Below are 10,176 nucleotides of genomic sequence, written 5' to 3'. Positions count from 1 at the left end.
GGATATGAACCCCAAGATCTCTCTGTTCCTCCAAATTCCTCAGAACCCTGCCGTTGACCCTGTAATCCGCATTCAAGTTTGTCCTACCAAAATAAATCACCTCACACTTATTGAAGGCTGGATAGACTGGGACTTTTTCTCTGGAGCGTAGAAGGCTGAGGGGTGATCTTATAGAAGTCTATAAAATAATGAGGGGCACAGATCAGCTCGATAGTCAATATCTTTTCCCAAAGGTAGGGGAGTCTAAAACTAGAGGGCACAGGTTTAAGGTGAGAGGGGAAAGATAGAAAAGGGTCCAGAGGGGCAGTTTTTTCACACAGAGGGTGGTGAGTGTCTGGAACAAGCTGCTGGAGGTCGTAGTAGAGGCGGGTACAATTTTATCTTTTAAAAAGCATTTAGCCAGTTACATAGGTATGATGGGTATAGAGGGATAGGGGCCAAATGCGGCAATTGGGATTAGCTTAGGGGTTTTAAAAAAAGGGCGGCATGGACAAGTTGGGCTGAAGGGCCTGTTTCCATGCTGTAAACCTCTATGACTCTATAACTCTTCATCCTGGAGTGATCCTCCTCAGGATTGTCTCCAGTACAGCAGTACCACTCCTTCAAAAATGAGCCAGAACTTCATCAGCCAGATTTTACAACCTCGCTCCAACAAGACCACAAATTCGGGCCCGAGGTCAGTGGACATTTCCGACGTCCACCCCCCGTCCGCTCCGATTGCATGCTGGGTGGGATGGGCGAGTTCAGGAGCACAGTGCAGGCCTTGTGGCTAAGCCCATGTGTCGGATCGAGCCCAGGATGGGGTGCGATACCTTATCTGGTCAGCTTGGATCTTGTTTCTCTCTCTCGTTGGGCGGGGTCCCTGATTTGGACTGAACTGGATTTTGGATTTGGTTTTTTTGGAGCCAGCCAGGATTGGGGTTTGACAGGTCCACGCTGAACACCAGCTTTGGAATTTTAAGAATGGAGTAAATGTTTTGAAATAAAGACCAAAACTGAGCTGGTTCTCACCAACACCTCATTCAGTTACAGATGGCTTCCCTTATTTTATACTCTACAAACTCGAGTAACGCAGGGACATAGCCACCCTGCCCATTACTGTCGTATCAGAGAGTCCTTACGCCAGTCAGATAGAACATAGCAACGTGAAAGGATGTGACACATGGATTATCAACAGCTAACACTTAGTCAGAGCTCAGGGAGATGGGGGAAGATAGCAGGAAGAACACAGTGCAGGGAGAGGATGGCAGCAAACCGAGACTTCAAGTAGCAGAAAGGGAATTAGCGTGTGTGTGAGAGAGAGGGAGAGAGGGAAAGAGAAAGAGAGAGGGAGACAAGGAGAGAGAGAAACAGAGAGAGAGAGAAAAGGAGAGAATGAGAGAGACAGAGGGCGAGAATGAGAGGCATGATGTGGATGTGCCGGCGTTGGACTGGGGTAAACACAGTAAAAAGTCTGACAACACCAGGTTTTAGTCCAACCGATTTATTTGATAGTAAACTCACTAGCTTTCCCTCGAAAGCTTGTGCGTTTACTATCAAATAAATCAGTTGGACTAAAACCTGGTGTTGTCAGACTTTTTACTGAGAATGAGAGGGACAGAGGAAGAGAGAGAGAGACGGAGAAAGAGAGAGAGAGAGAAAGAGAGAGAGAGAGAAAGAGAGAGAGAAAGAGAGACGGAGAGAGAAAGAGAGAGAGAGAGAAAGAGAGACGGAGAGAGAAAGAGAGACGGAGAGAGAGACAGAGAGAGAGAAACAGACAGAGAGAGAGAGAGACAGAGAGAGAGAGAGAGAGAGAGACAGATAGAGAGACAGGCAGACACAGAGAGAGAGACAGAGAGAGAGAGAGACAGACAGACAGAGAGACAGACAGACAGACAGAGAGAGAGAGACAGATAGAGAGACAGGCAGACAGAGAGAGAGAGACAGAGAGAGAGAGAGACAGAGAGAGAGAGACAGAGAGAGAGAGACAGAGAAAGACAGAGAGACAGAAAGAGAGAAAGAGACAGAGAGAGACAGAGAGAGGCAGAGAATGACAGAGAAAGGGGGGGGGCGGAGGGAAGGAGAGAGGGAAAGACAGTGAGAGACAAAGGGAGAGAGGGAAAAAGAGTCAGAGAGAGCAAATAAGGGAGGGAGGAAAGAGAGTGAAGGAGAGGGGAGAGGGGAAAAGAGAGAGAGAGACTGAAGGGGAGAGAGAAAAAAAGAGACCATGGAGAGGAGAGGGGGAGAGAATGAGAGAGAGAGGAAGAGAAAAAGGGAGAGATGGAGAGGGTAAGAGAACAAGACAGAGGGAGAGACAGAGAGGGAGAGAGAGTGGGAGACGGAGGAAAAGAGAGGAGGAGAGGAAGAGAGGGGGAGAGATAGAGAAAGAGAGAGTGAAGGAGAGGGGGAGAGGAAGAGAGAGAGAAAAAGAGAGAGAGAGAGAAAGAGAGGAAGAGAGATAAAGAGGAAGAGAGCCTTCCAGCTTTCCAGGACCCTTCATTTGAAGAAATGATCGAATTGGAAGATTCAGCCTCCCTCCTCATGAGGAAAGGATTTCTCCTGTTTTATCCTCCCAGAATCCTTCAATCACCTCAAACGCCTCAATGAAATCCGCCCTTAATCTTCCAGATTCAATAAAATTCAGGTTTCAACTTCTTCATCAACAGTAAACTGAGGGCTGGGTTTGCTCGGGTGGTCCAACAGCATGGGTCAGAATCAGGTTAAACCCATCTGGTTTACCAATGTCCCTTCAGGGAAGGAAATCCACCGTCCTGACCCGGTCTGGCCGACATGTGACTCCAGAGCCACTGCCATGTGGCTGACTCTCAACTGCCCTTCAAACGGCCTGGCAATATTCAGCTCAAGGGGCAATTCGGGAGTGGGCAACAAATGTTAGCAGGGCCAGCAACTCCCACACCCCAGAAAGGACATCATAAAAACTTTCATGAACGTGGAAGTGGAATAACAAGTTTTTAAAGCTCCACCCTTGGCTGTGGCCCAACGCAGGAATGTGTGAAACTCAGGGCTTTGTCAAGTTGATGATATTATCTGGACATTCTGGAATGAATGAGCTCATCGCTCGATCAGACGAGGCTGCCACAGAATTCTTGCCTCAGGTTGATGGATAGCGAGTTCCTTCTCTTCTGGAAAGCGTGCGGTGTGTCACAGAAAGGTGAGGAACTTCACCGGAACCTGGTCCAATCTGCAAGGACCGTATGCGGAGGTCACTGAAGGGGCAGCATGGGAAAAGCAGGGACGCCATTGTGAACCATTCTCCTGGTTGGGAGCTCAGAGAGGGGTCACTCCGGGGTCATGGTGGGCAAGGTGTTTGAGGCAGCTTGACTGAGATGGGCTCATTGTGCACTGGATGAGTCAAGTTTCACACCTGGTTTTTGTGATGAACTCGATTTCCATTTGTTTGGTTCAGTTTATTATTGATACAAGTCGGCTCACATCAACACTGCAATGAAGTTACTGTGAAAATCCCCGAGTGGCCACACTCCGGCACCGGTTCGGGTACACTGAGGGAGAATTTAGCATGGCCTATGCATCTAACCAACATGTCTTTCAGACTGTGGGAGGAAACCGGAGCGCCCGGAGGAAACCCATGCAGACACGGGGAGAACATGCAGATTCTGCACAGATCGTGATCCGATCTGGGAATTGAACCCAGGTCCCTGGTGCTGGGGGGGCAGCAGTGCTAACCAGTGTGCCACCGTACCGTGGACATGCCAGGTGCCACCAAGTCAAAACCTTTCAGGATCCAATGCAGTCAGAAACACTGAGGCTTATAGCACAGGAAGTGGTTGATTGTGTTGTTTTATCCCTGGGATGTGACTTTATCCAGACCCTTATTCGTGTCTTTGTTATCCCTAGACAATCACATTCCATTAACCGTCTTCTCCAAGCTTGGGATCCACCCAATTCCGCTGTTTGGATCGGAGAACTGGATTCCTTTCTCTTCCCCCACAGCCCCTGCACTCATTGTGCTCCAGACCAATACCTCAACCATCTTCCTCATTTCCACCCTCCCTCTCTGTCACCTCCTGCAATCCTACAACCCTTGCAGGTTACTGCATCTCTCCAATAGCAGCCTCTGCAACTTCCCACTTCCATTCCTTACATTCCTTACCATCCAGGACAAAGCAGCCCCACTCGATTGGCACCACATCTACATTCTCTCCATCACCAGTGCTCAGTAGCAGCAGTGTGTACTACCTACAAGATGCACTGCAGCATTTCACCAAAGATCCTTAGACAGCACCTTCCAAACCCACAACCACTTCCATCCAGAAGGACAAGGGCAGCAGATACCTGGGAACACCACTACCTGCAAATTCCCCTCCAAGCCACTCACCATTCTGACTCGGAAACATGTCGGCATTCCTTCACAGTCACTGGGTCAAATTCCTGGAATTCCCTCCCTAATGGCATTGTGGGTCAACCCACAGCACATGGATTGCAGCGATTCGAGGAGGCAGCTCACCGTCACCTTCTCAAGGGGGAACTAGGGATGGGCAGTAAATGCTGGCCTAGCCAACGACACCCATGTCCCATCTCTACTATAGCTTCTGGCAGCTTGTTCCAGACACTCACCACCCTCTGTGTGAAAGAATTGCCCCTCTGGACCCTTTTGTATCTCTCCCCTCTCACCTTAAACCTGTGCCCTTTAGTTTTAGACTCCCCTACCCTTGGGAAAAGATATTGACGATCTAGCTGATCTGTGCCCCTCATTATTTTATAGACCCCTATAAGGTCACCCCTCAACCTCCTACGTGCCAGAGAAAAAAAGTCTCAGTCTATCCAGCCTCTCCTTATAACTCAAACCATCAAGTCCCAGTAACATCCTAGTAAATCTTTTATGCACTCTTTGTAGTTTAATAATATCCTTTCTATAATAGGGTGACCAGAATTGCACACAGTATTTCAAGTGCAGCCTTACCAATGTCTTGTACAACTTCAACAAGACAACCCAACTCCTGTATTCAATGTTCTGACCAATGAAACCAAGCATGCTGAATGCCTTCTTCACCACTCTGTCCACCTGTGACTCCACTTTCAAGGAGCTATGGACCTGTACCCCTGATCTCTTTGTTCTATAACTCTCCACAATGCCCTATCATTAACTGAGTAAGTCCTGCCCTGGTTCGATCTACCAAAATGCATCACCTTGCATTTGACTAAATTAAACTCCATCTGCCATTCATCACCCCACTGGCCCAATTGATCTCGATCCCATTGCAATTGGAGATAACTTTCTCATCGGAGCAATTTTTTTCACACAGAGGGTGGTGAGTGTCTGGAACAAGCTGCCAGAGGTAGTAGTAGAGGCGGGTACAATTTTGTTTATTAAAAAGCATTCAGACAGTTACATGGGTGCAATGGGTATCGAGGGATATGGACCAAATGCGGGCAATTTGGATTAGCTTAGGGGTTTTAAAAAGGGTGGCATGGACAAGTTGGGCCGAAGGGCCTGTTTCCATGCTGGAAATCTTTATGACTCTATAAGATATCACTCTTCATTTCCACAAGTTCCCTAATATATATGTCTTTCTCAACATTAAATACTGATGAGAAATATTCATTTAGAATCTCACCCATCTCTTCTGGGTCCACACAGAGATGACCTTCATGATCCTCTGAGGCCCTGTTCTCTCTCTTGTTAGAACAGGGCCTCAGAGTATTTCATGTATTTGTCAAAGCTCTTTAGATTCTCCTTTGCCTTATCTGACAAAGCAACCCCGTGACTGCCCTCGTGATTTCTCTCTTGACTCGACTCCCACACCCCCTATACTCTTCAAGAGACTCACTTGACCCCAGCTGCCTCTGCATGTCATATGCCTCCTTCCTCTCCTTGACCAGGGCCTAATGTCCCGAGTCATACAGGGTTCCTTATTTCTAACAGCCTTGCCCTTCACTCCAAAAGGAATGGGCTGACCCTGAACTGTGAACACACATTTGAATGTCTCCCACTAACCAGCTGTCCCTTTGCCTGCCAACTGACTTCCCCAATCTGCTTTTGAAAATTCCTGCCTGGCACCATCAAAATTGGCCTTGTCTCAATTTAGAATTGTAACTTTTGGGCCAGACCTATCATTCTCCATCGCTTCTCTAAAACTCATAGAATTATGGTCACTGGTCCCAAAGTGATCCCTCACTCACATTTCTGATACCCGCCCTTCCTTATTTCCCCGAGAGTTTGAGTTATATGGAGAGGCCGAATATCCTTTTTCTCTGGAGCGTAGGAGGCTGAGGGGTGATCTTATAGAAGTCTACAAAGCAATGAGGGGCACCAATCAGCTGGATAGCCAATATCTTTTCCCAAAGGTAGGGGAGTCTAAAACTTGAGGGCACAGGTTTAAGGTGAGAGGGGAGAGATACAAAAGTGTCCAGAGGGGCAACTTTTTTCACACAGAGGGTGGTGAGTGTCTGGAACAAGCTGCCAGAGGTAGTAGTAGAGGCGGGTACAATTTTGTCCTCTAAAAACATTTAGACAGTGACATGGGTAAGATGGGGAGGAAGGGATATGGGCCAAATGCAGGCAATTGGGGCGAGCTCAGGGGGTTAAAAATGGGACAGCATGGATACGTTGGGCCGAAGGGCCTGTTTCCACACTGTAAACTGCTGTGACTCTATAAGAGGAGGTCAAGTTTTGCCCCCCTCTCTAGTCGGGCCATCCACATACTGCATGAGGAATTTCTCCTGAATACACTCAACACATTTCTCTCCATCCAACCCTCGAATACTATGGCTGTCCAGTCAATGTTGGGAAAGTTAAAGTTCCCTACTATTACCACCCTATTTCTCTTGCAGCGATCTGTCATCTCCTTACATATTTGCTCCTCAATTTCCCACTGACGATTTGGGGGCCTATCGTACAGTCGTATCAAAGTGATTTTTCCCTACTTATTTTTCAGTATAGACTCAGTGGATGAACCCTCGGATATATCCCCTGTCAGTACTGCTGTGATGGTCTCCCTAAACAAAATGCAACTCCCCCTCCTGTCTTGTCTCCTGTTCTATCTTTCTGACAGCATCTGTACCCTGGAACATTGAGATGCCAGTCCTGTCCCTCTCTTAGCCATGTTTCAGTAAGAGCTATAATATCCCAGTCCCGTGTCCCCATCCACGCCCTGAGTTCTGGGGTCAAGTGAGTCTCTTGAAGAGTGTCGGGGGTGTAGGAGTCGAGTCGAGTCAAGAGAGAAATCCTTGCCTGTCAGGCCTCTTGCATTGGAATAAATGCAGTTTCATCTCAACTTTTCTTGCTTTCTCAGACCATCTGCCTGGTCATGTTTTGTACACTTTCCCTGCGTTTTATTTCTCTGAGCCTCACTGGACACATTCACTTGAATTCTCCACAGTCTCTGTACTCTAGACTGTGGCTCTTTTTGATCTTTGTTGAGTGTGGCGCGTTTGACCACAGTTTGTCTGTTAACTCACACATTGCTCAGATTTACCCTGAATGTCAGTGAGAACAAAAATACATGTAATTTAGTTTAAAAAGCAAATTACTGCAGATGCTGGAATCTGAAACCAAAAGAGAAAACGCTGGAAAATCTCAGCAGGTCTGGCAGCAGACAAAGGGCTGTCTGGACTCGAAATATCAGCTCTTTTCTCTCCCTCCAGATGCTGCCAGAGCTGCTGAGATTTTCCAGCATTTTCTCTTTTGGTTTGTAATTTAGCTCATATTTCTGATGTCGTATAACAATTTGTTTTTGACCCAAAACCCGAGGTGGCACAGTGGTCAGCGCTGCTGCCTCACAGCGCCAGCGACCCGGGTTCGATTCCCGGCTTGGGTCACTGTCTGTGTGGAGTCTGCACATTCTCCCCGTGTCTGCGTGGGTTTCCTCCGGCTGCTCTAATTTCCTCCCACGGTCCGAAAGAGGTGCTGATTCGGGTGCATTGGTCCGAACAGGCGCCGGAGCGTGGTGACGGGGGGGGGAGTTTCACAGTAACTTCATTGCGGTGTTAATGTAAGCCTCGCTTGCAACAGTAGTAAATGAACTTTACTTTCACCCATGGAATCTCGTTTATCGACTTCGCAAGTGTCTTAAATCTCAAGTTTTGCCTGCTTTAAATAAACCGTTCTTGGTAGCGAGACTGGACCTGACCAAAACTTTGTGGATCCAGTCTGGGATTGCAACAGGCATGAAAGGAATGGCAGAAATCTGAGTCATTCTTCACTTTTCTCTCCGTTCCAATGTTTTAATTCAATCTCCTCTTCCCCTGCCCCATTGAAAAGTTTTGAATGTTGAAGTTGAGCTTTCTGGATGGGAGTCAAATGGCAGATCCTCACTTTGACTGAGAAACCCAGAAACTAGAAGCAGGAGGGGGCCAGTCAATCCTTCCAGCTTGCTCCATCATTCACTTTCATCATGGCTGACTCAATATCCTGACCCCCTCTTCCCCCTCCCCCCCATATCCCTTGGTCCCTTTAGCTCCAAGAGCGACATCTAATTTCTCCTTGAAATTCAAGTTTTAAAGTTAATTTATTAATTACGAGGGAAGCTGACATGAACGCAGCGATGAAGTTACTGTGAAATTTCCCTCGTCACCACACCCTGGCGCCTGTTCGGGCTCACGCACCCATCCAGCACGTCTTTCAGAACGTGGGAGGAAACCGGAGCACCCGGAGGAAACCCACGCAGACATGGGAAGAACGTGCAGACCCCACACAGGCAGTGACCCAAAGCCGGAATCGAACCTGAATCCCTGGCACTGTGCGGCAGCAGTGCTAACCACTGTGCGACCTGCTGTCCACAACACTTTGGCCTCAACTACTTTCTGTGGGAGTGAATTCCACACATTCGCCACCCTCTGGGTGAAGGAATTTCTCTTCATCCCAGTTCTAAAAGATTGACCCCTTGCCCTCAAACGATGACCCCCTTGTTCTGCGGCCTTGCTTCTCAAGTTGTTCTCCCAACAGGGATGGGCTTTCTGGGACAACTGAGCATGGATCCTCAGCACCCACGTTTTCCCCAGACGTTCACATTCGATTCTCTCTGAAGTGTCAGTCACGGAATTCTGTCGCGCAGTCTATCATTCATCACTGGCTTTATTATTCCCTCCCCACCCCTCTGCCCCCACTGAAGCTGAAATAATGCAGCACAATGAACCACATCCTGGTCAGGAGTTTTACCAACACACAATCCTCAACAGAGCAGGCCAGAGGTTGGGAATTCTGTGATGAGTACCTCACCCCCTGACTCTCCAAAAACTCTCCACCAACGCCAAGGTGTCACGAGATACACTCCTCTCTCTCGCGCTGATGTCAAGCCTGATTCTAAGCCTTGAGCTCAACTCTGATGGACAGTCCAGTGCAGGAAAACCACTTGGCCCAGAATAGAGAGGCTGGACTATCCCTCCGGGTGCTCCAGTCTCTTCCCACAGTCCAAAGATGTGCAGGTTCGGTCGATTGACCATGTCAAACGGACCCTAGTGTCAGGGGGAACTAGCTAGGGTAAATATGTGGGGTTACTGGGATAGGGCCTGGGTGGGGTTGTTGTCTGTGCAGGATCGATGGGCCGAATGGCCTCCTTCTGTAGGGATTCTATATTCTTCCTCTGGCCCATGTTAATGTTCCTGGCAGAACACTGAGAGAGGAGCCTGGGTTTGGACGCTGGCCCTGTGATAATAAAGAGCTCTCGAGGGAGTGACTGTGGTTGTTACCCCTCAGTGGAGAGAAGCTTCCGGCTCTTAAAGCAGGAAGCCATTTTGCTGTGGGCCCGAGCTGTGCTCATTGCTACTTTTGTCCAGTCTGGAGGGTGGTTTGCTGCCTCACTCTGAGTGGTCAGTTCAGGGAGCGGTCACACCACTTTGGGAAAAGCCACCACAAAGCTGCTGCTTTTTCCTTTGGAAGGGGGACGGCCGACTCACACTCGCGTCCTTGAGGGAAGGAAATCTGACATCTGCAGCAGGCCTGGGGCAAAATCCGACTCGCACTCCCACACGCTCTGGACAGGCCTCTGAAGTGGCTTTGTGTCAAACCCACGGAGGAGGTGGCCAAATGCTCCCAAACTCAGGTCATCTGAGGAGGAAGAATAACCGGCCACATCCTGACAACACAAACAGCAGATGGTAAACCCTCGACCATTCCAAATGGTACAAAGGCAAACTTTGGGGCAGGGAATGAACATACCAAATCTGCAGCAGATGTTCATTCTTAGAACATCGAGCGGTTCCTGAGCTCCACTCAAT

Source organism: Carcharhinus amblyrhynchos, chromosome 34, assembly GCF_965287045.1.
Source record: "Carcharhinus amblyrhynchos chromosome 34, sCarAmb.v2.hapA, whole genome shotgun sequence".
Lineage (NCBI taxonomy): Eukaryota > Metazoa > Chordata > Chondrichthyes > Carcharhiniformes > Carcharhinidae > Carcharhinus > Carcharhinus amblyrhynchos.
Note: the sequence above shows the minus strand (reverse complement) of the source record.